The sequence below is a fragment of the Prionailurus bengalensis genome, chromosome A1, assembly GCF_016509475.1.
Source record: "Prionailurus bengalensis isolate Pbe53 chromosome A1, Fcat_Pben_1.1_paternal_pri, whole genome shotgun sequence".
Lineage (NCBI taxonomy): Eukaryota > Metazoa > Chordata > Mammalia > Carnivora > Felidae > Prionailurus > Prionailurus bengalensis.
Genome location: NC_057343.1, coordinates 171,515,512 through 171,529,334, shown reverse-complemented (window position 1 = coordinate 171,529,334; position 13,823 = coordinate 171,515,512).

Below are 13,823 nucleotides of genomic sequence, written 5' to 3'. Positions count from 1 at the left end.
CATGCTTCTGTACACTTTAAACTTACATAGTGCTATATGTCAATTTTACCTCAATAAAACCAGAAAAAAGAACCAGTTTTACTGAGTGGCTGATACAGGAAGAGTGGATGGGGGATCTGCTAATTAGGTCATGAGCTATATATAATATGACAGTTTATCTGGTTTAATAAAGTATCTTATAAAATAATGTAACAGCTGGTAGGTCTCATTCCAACTCCCACTCTTATATTGGGCATTACAGCTTAAAGCTAAACACTTTAATGCTTCCCAGCTTCCTTATTTAGTTGACTGCCAACCAAGTGTTGAATAGACATGGCAAGCAGGCACAGTGGTCTAGCAACGAGAATTGTGGGGGTAGACTTAGGAAAAGTAGAGGTCCTGTCCAGGTTTGGCTGGTTTGCTGTTTGCATGGTATTGCTTGGACAGAAAGCCTCTCTGAACCTATCAGATTCCTAGTCTGTAGAAAGTGACTGGTGATCCCTGCCATCTGTATCCCTTATGAGACTAAAGCGTAGTGGTTAAAGTCAGAAGACATCACAGTTATAAGGTGTTCATTTTTTTCTTTTCCCAATGGCCATAAATAACTGCAATTTATCCCTCTTTCTTGATCAGTGCAGATTCTCTGAAAAGGTGTTGTAAAACCATTAATGGTATTGGTTATCAGTTTCTTTGTAAGAAGTTATCACAACCACAACCATCTATTATTTCACATCTTTCTCCAATTATATGATTAGGAAAGTCCTTGGTACTATTTACCTTGGTTCAGATAACCCCCACAAAAGTTACAATTAACTAAAGTCAGTTATCACAAGTGACTGAATAGGCCATTGCAAACTACAAAAGCCCAAATTAAATGCATACCCATCTTTGCCAATCACTGATGAAACAAATGACAAGGCAGTTTGTACACTCCATTACAATATTTTACATGTATCAAGGCTCTGCTCCTCAATGGCACCACCTCTAACCTTATATACTTAGATACTCCTGGGCTTGGAAGTGGTAGAGTGTGGGTAGAAGAAAAAACAAACACCTGTAAAACAGAATAAACCCACATGTACCTGAAGGATGACAAAAAGGTGATTTGCTTTTAAGTAATGTTCTCAAACTATGAAGAGTTTATTATTCCAAATCCCAAATTAGAGCTGCAATAACTCTGACCTTCTGATGTTCCTAGAGTTGGGTTTCAGAGCCAATTATAGAACTCTGGCTTCTGATGCTATTTGAAGAGCTCTTTGTGTCTGTAAAGCCTAATAGACTTACCTACTGAGAATAGATACCTGAATGTTTCGTAGGAGTCTATTCTGGCAGTTCAACCTTTGGTTAGCATTGCAACTTTGTCAGCACATAATAATAAAGGTTCCTTCCTTGACTAAAACACAAAAATAGGATTGAGCAGACAAAGGAGGTAAAAAACATAGACAGTATTCCTATCTTCGGACACCAGCATCGCTTTATTTCCTGTGGGTCAGTCTCTGATAGCGACCTACAGTGAGGTTTCCTAATATTTAATAAGTGAAAAGTCCTTTGGGATTCTGACAGCTAGTTGACTGACAGTCCTCATTTTTGTTGCTTTGAGTTTTCTTTTTTCTTTTATTTCTCTAGGAGGTATTTCAATAGGAAATTGGAGAGGCTGCACTGTAAATGTCTTCTTCAGTCAGCAAAGCGTGTTTAAAATAAGTACCCCTCAAATGACCTCTCTAACCACAGAAACAAAAATAAGCAAAAAATCCTCTGCTGGAGGAGAGACACCAAAGAAAAAAAACCAAAACAGACATTTGGAGAAACTAGAAGAGAGAAAATTACAGTATGATTTTGCACCTAGAACAAGTACTGTCTCATGAGATATATACATGAATTAAATTTTACTGCAACAGTGTGATGAAGAAATGGCTGTAATTGGAGAGAGAAAATTAAAAAAGGAAACAAGAGACTGGAAAAAGGGAAAACATCAGCAACATCAGGACACAAGTTGTAATGAAAACAAAGGGAAACAGATTCATTGACAGCAGATGGAATTAATCAAACATTTATCAGGCGCCTGATATAGCAAAGAAATGGGCTAAAATGCCCAGAGTTCTAAACTGATTAAGGTCTACTTTCTTATAACAGCTACATTTTATTGAGAGCTTACTATGGACGAAAACCTTACACACTTTATAAAAACATTTTCAATATCTTTATTTATTTGGTAGAATAATTTCATGTTACCAAAGAGGCAACTGAAGCTCAAGGCGTGTAACGTTCTCAAGGACACAACAGCAGTAAAGGATATAACTAGAATTCAAAAATGGATTGAATTCTAAAATCCATTTTCTCTCCAGTATACTCTGTGAACTTCTCACATTCAGGAATCAGACAAGTTTACAAATAACACAAGAAGTGATCATGGGAATCGCTGGAAAGAATCAGGAAAAAAAACAAACAAAAAAAACTAACATGAATATGGTACCTTAATGGTAATACTAGTGTTAGCATATATGTTTTTCAATATTATCCTAATCTTACTGAGGCATAGTCAATAATTGATAGTTATCATGATAATCCCAAACCATCAAAGAAAAAAAAGCTCAGTTTTGTTTTATATGCTCTATTTCCTAAAGAATAAAGCGCAAGATAATTTAGAACTTCCTGTAGAATTTCTTCAACTTCCCACAATCTCACCTGCAAACATATCTAAGTTTGAGCTTGTCACTATTTCTTTTCTCACCTACCAGAGGAAAAGTTTCCTTCCTCATTCATTACCTAAGTCAGTAATTATTTATTGAGTCCATGCCGTGGTCTATGCTGGACTCTAGGGAGAAAATGAAAAAAGAGAGACAAGATTCCTGTCCATATGGATTTACATACTAGGAGGGATAGTTAACAAATAGATGTTATATATAATGTTTAATTTTTATTCATTTTGAGAGAGAGAGAGAGAGAGAGAGTGAGCATGCACAAGTGGGAGAGGGGCAGAGAGAGAGAGGGAGAGAGAGAGAGAGAGAGAGAGAGAATCCCAAGCAGACTCCACACTGTCAGCACAGAGCCCAACAGGGAGCTCACCAACTGTGAGATCATGACTTGGCCAAAATCGGTCGCCTAACCGACTAAGCCACCCAGGCGCCCCCGCAGATTATATATATTATATAATATAAATGATATCATATAAATGATAATCATAACTATTTTATATGTATTTAACATATATATTTACATACGTCTAGATGATTGTTATTTATAGCATACTGTATTTATGATACTTATATACTTAATTTCTAGTTTTAGCAGACACAGAGGATATTAAATTATATTAAGTATTTTGCAGCATGTCTGGATGAACCAAGGAGCCAGGCTTAGAGGATGTGCAGTAAGGACTAACACACAACCCATGCCATGCCATGGCTTTATAAGTGATCCCAATGTGCCACCACTGGAAACTGACACCACAGTTTACAACAGTAATACTGTTTCATCATCACTATTCCTGAAAAGCAAGACGTTCTGGTTATATCCTCACCAAGAGATGGATTTTGCGGTACTCTTTCATTTTCTGATCTGAAGTTTCACACAGGCACATTGACTGCAAATTCTAAGTCACATGTCTCTCTGTCTTAGATGCAAGAGATCTTGGAAAAATGAGTTCTGGCTTCTGAATCTTGGAGAGATGGGATTCAGAAAGTGGGACATTCCACAAATACAAGAAGGTTATCAAAAGACACTGAGCGCCCTGTAAAAAACACAGCTGTGACAGGCGCTCCTTGCTGTGTCCCCAGTTCCCAGTCTCGTCCTTTCCTTAGTAGCCAAACTCTTACTAACCAGACTGAGTGCCAATGTGTTCCACTAACAGTACTTCCTGCTTCCCCCAATTCCTTGCAGTGAGGAGTCACCATCTGACACATTTGGAATTGATGAGTAACAGGGAAAGTCTTTGGGGGATTTTAGGAAAAATATTTCCTTTCTTTATGCAAATAATGCCCCTGTTAATTTTCCTCTTCTTTTTGGATCCACCTTGCAGCCATGACCTTAGATATGGGATTGCTGAGTCAAATAGTAAATGCGTAAAGTCTATTCCGAAAGGGTTGTACCAGTTGAATATCCATGAGAAATGCACCAGAGTATCTGTTTCCTCATTATCTAGCCAAAATATGTCAAACTTTTAAATTTCCCTTAACCTCATGGGTGAGAAATAGTATCTATGGTATAGTTTTAATTTGTGTGTTTGTAACTATGAGTGAGAGCAAAACTTTTATCCCATACTTAAAGGCTATTCATATATCTTTTTCACACTCTTTCTGTGTCGTATCTTTGCCATTTTTCTATCAGGTGTTTTTGTTTGTTTATTTTTGTTTTTGTTTTATACTTCATTCCATCCATTTTTAAAAGTGTTTCATATATTCTGGATAGAAGCATTATGTTGCAGATATTTGCTTCTAATGTCAGTTGTCCTTTGAATGTGTTTATGGGTTTTTTGTTTGCTATGAATGTTTAAAATATGCTATATAGTCATTTTTATTGACCTTAAATTGTATGGTCTGGATTTTCTTTTTTTTTTATTTTATTTTTTTCAACGTTTATTTATTTTTGGGACAGAGAGAGACAGAGCATGAACGGGGGAGGGGCAGAGAGAGAGGGAGACACAGAATCAGAAACAGGCTCCAGGCTCTGAGCCATCAGCCCAGAGCCCAACGCGGGGCTCGAACTCACGGACCGCGAGATCGTGACCTGGCTGAAGTCGGACGCTTAACCGACTGCGCCACCCAGGCGCCCCTGGATTTTCAATCATAGATAGAAAACCTTTCCTACACCCAGGTTATAAAGAAATTCACCCCTTTGTTTTTCTTTTGTTTTGTTTTTTTAGTACTAACGCTGTTTGCTTTTCCTTTTTCCTTTTTCCTTTTTGACATTTAGATTTTTGATTCATTTAGAGTTCTTTGGTAGCTCTGAGGTATGTATTTAATTTTGCCTTTTTCCAAGTAACAAAACTATTGTCTAGCACATTTTATTTAAAGAGTATCTTTTTCTCCTGCATTGATTTGAGATGCTACCTTTATCACATGCTAAATTTTCATATGCACTTGGATCTATTTCTGACCTTTATATTCTGTTCTTTTTGTTTATCTATTACTACTCTGGCCTACATTGTTTTAGTTACAGAGATTACACAATGTATTTTAATGTCTAGCAAGACTACATGTCTCTCAAGAGTTTTCTATTTCAGTTTTGTCTTGGCTTGCAAAATTTGTTTTTTCATACCAACTTTAGTATTAACTTGTCTAACTCCATAGAGTCTTATAGGTATTTTTATTGGAATTGCATCAGCTTTATAAGTCATTTAGGAAGAATTGACATCATTACGATGTTGAGTCATCCTATCCAAGAACAGAAATCTTTCCATTTCTTTAAATATACTGTACCTTTGTATCTTTCAGCAGTGGTTTAAAAACTTCCCTTAACCTATATGGGTTTTCATATTTTTTGTTGATTTTGTTCCTAAGTATTTAATCTTTTTTTTTACTATTGAAAAAAGGATTTTTCTCCCTACCATTATGTCCTATTATTTGAATATAGAAAGGTAATTAATTTCTGTGTATTAATTTTTATCTATTACTAAAATTTCTAAGTCTTATTATTGATGCATTAGGATTTTCTAGGCATACAAAAATTTTATCTTCAAATAGGGGTAGTTTCAGATTTTTAAAAACAATTTTATGTCTCTAATTGATTTCTCTTGTCTATTTGCATTGGCCAATAACAGCAGTACTAGGTAGAATGGGGTCAAGATTGTGGGCATTGTTGTTTTGTTCTTACTCTCAGTGGAAATATCTTTCAGGTGTATTTAGTAAGTAAGCCTAACTTGGGTTTATATATGTAGTTATGTTAAGAGAGTATCCATCAAGTTCTTTTTTCTTGATTTTTTTTGTTGTTAGAAATAGGTTTTTGTCATAGGATTTTTCAACATGAATAATTTCATGTTTTACTCCTTACATCTATTAAAATGGTGTTATGTTGATGGTTTTAGAATACAGAACAATCCTGCATTCATGTAATAAATTCCACTTGATCATGGAATTTCTTTAATGTGGTTTTTGTCCTCTGCTAGTAGTTTATCAAATATTTTACATTCATATTCATAAGTGATATTGATTCATAATTTTTTGTACTATCAGGTTCGGTTATTTTTGCTATATAAAAACAATTAGGAAGCTGTCCTTCACTTGTAGTGCTCTAGAACAATTTACAGAGCATTGTGACTACCTATGGTTTTTGGGCATTTCTTAGAAATCTCCTGTGAAACCATCCGGCCTGTGCTCCTGTGGGTTAGTTCCTTGATACCCTTTTCGATTGCCTATACTAAAATTAGTCTAAGTTTTAATTTTCAAACATGCTGCTTTTGTTCATCTATATTTCACGAGTAAATCATTCAAATACATTTGCATAGAGCCCTGCAAAGTGGCCTCTTAGACTTTCTAAAATTTTCTGCATGTCACTGTTTGCCTCTTATTATTTCTTATTTTGTATATTTGTGCCTTACCTTTTGCTTCTTGATCAAATTATCTTGGGGTTTGTCTACTTTGTTAATCATTTCAAAATTATACCTAATCTATTTCTTTTCTCTACCTCATTAATTCTGTTTTATCTAAATTATGATTTCCCTTTAATCCTTTGTTTACTTGCTTTTTTTAAGCTTGGAATTTAATTTTATTTAAATTATTTGATTTAATTGATAAAAGTGTATAGTACTATGAATTTTCCTCTGATCACTGTTTTATTTAATTAAAAAAATTTTTTTAACGTTTATTTATTTTTTGAGAGACAGGGAGAGAGAGAAAATGTGAGTGGGGGAAGGGCAGAGACAGAGGGAGTCACAGAATCTGAGGCAGGGTCCAGGCTCTGAGCCATCAGCACAGAGCTTGACGTGGGGCCCGAACTCACAAACTGGGAGATCATGACATCAGCCGAAGTCGGACGCTTAACTGACTGAGCCATCCAAGCGCCCCTGATCACTGTTTTTAGACGTATCCCATAAATTTTGATATGTAGTATTTTGTTAGCATCATTTCAGATTTTATTTTCTTTTTTTATCCAGACCTATTTAGTAGAAAATTTTATTAATTTTAAATGAATGAATCTTTAAAAATTTTTTTAAATAATGTTCTATTGCATGGTGGTTAGAAAACATTTTATAATATTTCTACATTATAGAATTTACTAATGTTGACTTTATAACCTAATATGTGATCAATATTTTGTAAACATTCAATTAATATACCTTGTTCCATGGTATACTTAGAAGAAGATCTATTCTGTAGTATCAGAATAAAACATTTGATATATATCTATAAAGTCTGTATGATTGTTTATGTTGTTTAGATCTTTAATGTTAACCAGTATTTATTTTTGTCCACTTTATCCATAGTATACTGAGAATGACATGTTAAAATTTGCTATCATTAGCTTATATCTGTTTTTTTTGCGTCTTGACTACTTTTTGCTTTAAAAAGGTAGTTGCTGTTGTTTGTTGCATAGATATTCACAAATGTGATATATTTTTTGTGACTTTTTACTCAACCGTTGAAGTTTCCCTTCTATTTATGAGTTTATTTTGGTATAAATAAACATATAAGAAGAAAAAATTACTCATGTAATTTCCAATCAGTAAATGTAAAAGGAAATATAGGAATATGAAATCACCACTGGGCTTACATCACAGTAACAATTTTTGCAGGCAAGATATACCAATGTATGTTGAATATTAAAATTAGTGGATAAAAATTTTAGAGTAAATACACTTTGCATAGTTACAAAGTATCTCTTTCAAGACACTTATATTAAATACGAAGGAACATACAGTAACTTTACAGAGGAGAAGCCCAGCAGACACCATCTAAGCAAGTAATTAGGGTTAACATCACCAGTAACGAGACATGGTGACATAAATCCCTTGATAAGAAGAAAGCCACAATGCTATGTTTATGAGATTCTTTCCAGACTCATCAGCTCGTTTCAACCATGAGAAAACTTAAGACAAATCCAAATTAAGGGACAAGTTACAACATAACTAATCAGTACTCTTCAAAAGTGTCACGATCATGAAAGATGAAAAACAAAAAAGACTGAAATTTTTACAATTAAATGCATTGTGAGACCCTGGATAGTATTAAGATACTATAGAAAAGGACATTCATGGAAAAAAAATGGTGGAGTTCAAATAAAGTCTGTAGTTTAATTAATAATATATTTCCAATGTTAATGATCTGTTCTTGGTAATTTTACCATGGTTATAAAAAATATTAACATGAGAGAAAGCACTTTGAGAGATAAAAGGAAATTATTTGTATTTTATTTAATTAAGAGACTCTTGTTTATTTTTATTTTTTTAATGTTTATTTTTGAGAGAGAGGGAGAGAGAGAGAGAGCATGAGCTGGGGAGAAGCAGAGAGCAAGGATCTGAAGCAGGATCTGTGCTGACAGCGCAGAGCCGGATGTGGGCTCAAACTCACGAACTGTGAGATCATGACCTGAGCCAAAGTCAGAAGCTTAACCAACTAGCCACCCAGGCATCCCAAGAGACTTTTTTAAACAACAGTTTTAGATTAAAAAAAAAATTGAGCAGGTAGTATAGAGTAGTATAAAGAGTTCTCATATATTTCCCCTCCCCTCTGTCCGTCCTTGCATTAGTGTGGTACATTTGTTACAATTAATGAACTGCTACTGATGCATTACTATTAACTAGAATCCATACTTTAAAAATACTTTTTGTGTTGTACAGTGTATAGGTTTCAACAAATATGTAATGTAATGCATCCACTATTATAGTATCATAGAGAATAATTTCACTGCTCTAAAAATCCCCTGTGCCCCACCTATTTATCCTTTCCTCTCTTCCCCATTCCCGATCCTCTGAAAAGCACTGATCTATTTAGTGTCTCTACAGTTTTGCCTTTTCTAGGATGTCATATCCTTGCAATCATAAAATATGTAGCCTTTGATACCTTTTTTTTTATCACTGGATCATATTCCATTGTATGGATGTATCACAGTTTGGTTATCCATTGGCTTATGGAGGGACATTTCCATTGCTTCCAATTTTTGACAATTATGAATAAAGCCACTATAAACATTTGTGCGCAGGTGTTTGTATAGACCTAAGTTTCATCTCAGTTGGGTAAATACCTAAGAGCATGATTTCCATGATGGTATGGTACAACCATGCTTACTTGTGTAAGAAAACTGCCAAATAGTCTTCCAAAGTGGCTGTACCATTTTGCATTCCCACCAGCAATGAATGAGAGTTCATGTTGCTTCACATTCTTGTCAGCATTTAGTATTGTCAGTGTTTTGGAGATTAGTTATTTCTAATAGTTACACGATAATACAAGATCTAATAGTTACATAAACAAGAAAATACTGTTTTAGTTTGCAATCTCTAATGACATATGAGGTTTAGCATCTTTATACGTTTTCTTTTTTGCCATCTATATATCTTTTCTGGTGAGATGTCTGTGTATCTGTCCAGATCTTTTGCCCAATTATTAATTACTTTTACTTTTTTAACTTTTAATCATTTTTAATTGAGTTGTTTATTGTCTTTATTGAGTTCTAAGCATTCTTTGTGTATTTTCAATGTGAGTCCTTAATTAGATACATATTTAGCAAATATTTTCTCCCAGTTTTGGCTTGTTTTTTACCTTATTTTTTGAAGGTGCATATTTTAATAAAGAGCAGAGATCAGCAGAATTATCAAATGTTGCCCTTTTTTGCTATACATAGATAGATGTCACTATAAATATTCCAATTTTATTTTAGGTGGGATTAGATATTTTTACAGAACTATCATCAACAGAGTTTTTTTGTTACCCTTGGGAAAAGTGTAATTTAGCTTCAGGGTGTAATTCAAGAAAATGCTACATCCAAAGTTATATAACAGGCAATTTTTCTATTTACTTTCCTCCTCGGTTATAAAAGACTGGGAATGATGTCAATATTATGGATTTTTCAGTAGCAGTTAGGGCAAACTTTGTAATTGAGAATGGACTTCTATTTTATTTAAATTTTTTTAATGTTTATTTATTTTTGAGAGAGAGATAGAGCATGAGCAGGGGAGGGGCGTAGAGAGACTGGGAGACACAGAATCCAAAGCTGGCTCCAGGCTCTGAGCTGCCAGCATAGAGCTGGTCGCAGGGCTTGAACTCAAGCACCACGAGATGGTGACCTGAGTCAAAGTCGGACATTCAACTGACCAAGGCATCCAGGTGCTCCCCCCTCCCTCCACCCTGGCCCCTCTTTTTAAAAATTTTTTATAATGTGAGAATGGACCTCTTCTGTTAACCAAAGCTTGATGATGCCAAGTTTATCTTTCCTCCAAGATCAAGGCCATAGATCTGTCTTTTCACAGAATGACTAAAGCTAGCCCAAAGAAGTCATCTGCTTACTAGTTGTAGCACATCACAGGCCTTTTTAAAGAAATAAAATGTACTTGGGCCCCACGTTTCCATTGTTGGATGCAGAAATCTTGTGATTATATCAGTAATTTAAAGAAGTTGACATTTCAAACACATATTTTCCCTGGGCACTAGGTGCTGGAGGGAGGTATGGAAAGTTTTGCCCTGTCAACAGATTAGATCAGATGAACAAGATTTCATAACAGCCAAATATAGGCTATATTTAGCACCCTTTATGCTTTTGTTTAAAAACAGTTTCAGATTCCAGTAGAATGATTTGAAGGTTGAGCGATTTTTCTAAGTAGTCTTAAAAGTCTAGGTTTGTTCTGAGGCTCTGAGCCAGTCCTCAAAATAAATCTGTAGATAGACTCCAGCCTCGGAGCTAGAGCTCAGGCTGGCAGGTATAAGAGTCCTAAACTCATTTCCTAGATATGACAATTTGAGATTATCAAAAGGGCCTCTTCTACATTGTAAGATTATTATCTTAATAAACTACTTGCCTATAGTAAATATAGTTTATATTTTCTGTAGTTATAGTTTCATATAGTTTATATTTTATATAGTTTATAGTTTTAGTATTTTTCAGTACTTACATATGTACCATATGTATTCTAGGTGCTGGAATGGAATGGAGTGGTGAATTTATTCTGAATCTTAAGAAGTCTGTTCAGGAGGTAATAGTAGTAAAAGTGCGTAATTAGCCTGCTAGAGGTTCTGCTACTTTGGGTGACTTTCACCAAGTCACAAACATTTTTAAACTTTTATAATATGGCCCATACTATGCTAACTATCAAAATTTATAAGGAAAGAGAGAGAGTGCCATGCATGTGTGAGCGGGTGAGGGGGTGAGGGGCTGAGAGAAAGAGAGAGAATCCCAAGTAGGCTCTGAGCTTATCTTACAAGTGTGAGACCATGACCTGAGCTGAAATCAAGAGTCGGACACTCAATCTATTGAGCCACCCAGGCACCCCTGTGTATGTATTTTTTGGAAGTAGGGCCTATCAAGGGCCACAGAGCTCACTTTCGGGTGTATATTTGTGTAGATAATGTGTGGCTAGAAAGGAGAGAGGGGGTGAATGGAAGGGGAAGATGATGTAGGAGAAAAAGACTAGACCAGGAATGCGAAGACCTGGATTATGTCTCCAGCTCTGTGATTCTATGAACTTAGTAAAATCACTAAACATCTAGAGGACTCATTTTACATCTTTGTGACATGAGAGTTCTAGTTAAGACGATTTCCAAAGGTCACTGTCAGTGTTGAAATTCTAAGCTAAAAAGGAACATTTCAAAATATACAGAAAAGGTTGGGTGCACAGTTTTATAGATTCATTTATTCATTCAACATGTATTATGTCATGTAATTTATTATGTCTATGTATGTGTTTGTGTAGTGAGAGTGGGGGAAAACATATCTATGATACAGATACAGAGGATTTAAGAGGTACTTGCACAAAACTACGAGGTAGAAAGTCCATAAGTCACCAGAAAGAATGAAGAGGCTATGGAAGCCTAAAGAGAAAGGGAGATGTTTCCAGCCTAAGAAGGGAGGGAGATGGTGTGGACTTGGAAGGATCTCCCAAAGAGTTCTTCCATTATAGACCCAGGACAGATTAAGCTAAGAAGCGATTCATCAATTCCTGAGAACCCTGGTGTCCTTTAGTCCTTCTACTGGATGTCACTACTTAAAGCAAGGCCAACTTTGACCTCGTGACCAGCCAAGGAGTGCACGAATTGAGCAAGTCCTGGACCAAATCCTAGTTATTCTTCTTCCTATCTGTATGATCTTGGCTTAACCTCCCAGCTGCAAGTCCTGCGTCTGTAGAATGAGGATACTGTTAGATCTACTTTATAAGGTTGCTGTAGAGAATTTGTAAAATAACACATTTATTACTGATCCAGTCATAGTAAGTGCTCAAAAATGTTAACTACTATTCTTTTCCTAAAGAGCAGATATTATTTGACCATCTATTCCTGACTTTGAGTGGTCCTATTATGGTAGGACACTGAACTAGATACAAGACTAGGTTCAATTTCTGGCTTTAGTTAGTTGCTTTACTTTGTGGATTGGCTGTGTGTTAGAGTACCACTTTAATTCTTAGGCTGTTTGCAACTCTGACTCATCCTTCCTTCCTGCTTGCACTGAGCTTATAGTTCATCTGAGGGTCTTCTCAGTTCTTTTCTGAGCATGCCTCCTGTCGTGAGCATGTGCGAGGCTTTCTAAATTCCCTAGTATACATGATGACTTTTGAAAACCCCAAGGCAACTCTCTCCCTGGCCTTTCCTCCTTGGCTTTATAGACAGTCTTTTGTTATGTCTCAACTGTAATTCTTTGCCCTAAATGGCTAAGGTTTTTCTGATCACCTTAAAATGTTTTCAAGGAATTCCTACTATTTTTCTTGCCTGAGTGGAGGTCCGGTTAGGGAAAAAAGATGAGAACCTTGCATTAGTTTTTCAGGTAGCCCCTAGAGATGTCAGTATGCATAAACACAGTAACTTGCAAATAGCATCTCCTTTATTCCTTCCAGGATCAAGGACTATAGACTGTTCCACAGTGGCACAGGGGCTCCCACAGATACCGAGAGGGCAGTGGGGGCAAAGGCAAGCAAAAAACAGCCCAAAGTTTTCCAACCATTAAGTTGCCTTTTTCTTGATTCTGCGTTTCGTTGCTATAAATTTGTTTTCTAGAGTTCTGACAAAGTTGGTTTTGAGTTTCTGGTTGTTTTTTTCCTAAGTTTCTACGGAGGGACACGTTTGAACTGCATACTTGCCATCTTGCTGTCATCACTCCCCTAAGTTACTTAACACTAGAGAGGTCACAACCTCTCTGTATCTATTTCTTCCCTCAACAGAACTTCTCAGAAAATACCCGAGGGCTGTTGTGAGGATTAAATATGGGAATGTGGAAGACATTTACAGAATATAATGCATTTGAAACCTTATTTTAGAAAATATGTTACTTGTTTCGTGAGCCACATCACAGTTACATCAGAAAGACTTTTTAAGTGGTGGGGAAAAAAGTTCAACTTCATGTATTTTCCTGATCTTCATTTCTACCTACAAAAAAAAAACTTTTCCTTCACCAGAAGCCTCAGTAGTTCTCTAGCATCAGGAAGAGAAAAATACTGTTTTTATTTCAACATTTTATTGAACCTTTTCATATTACACAATTTACTGAAAACATTTAAAATACTAGACAAAAACAACTTAAACACACACACACACACACACACACACAAACACCTTGTCTAGCTGAGGTAATACTGTGTAAGATTCATTGTTAAATCACAAGTTTTTGTTACTCTGCTATACAACTTAGTATCATATTAGTGATACTCAATGACTTGAAAGACAGTATACATCCAGTTTATATTAGAGAGAGCAAGAGAAATGTGCAGCTAC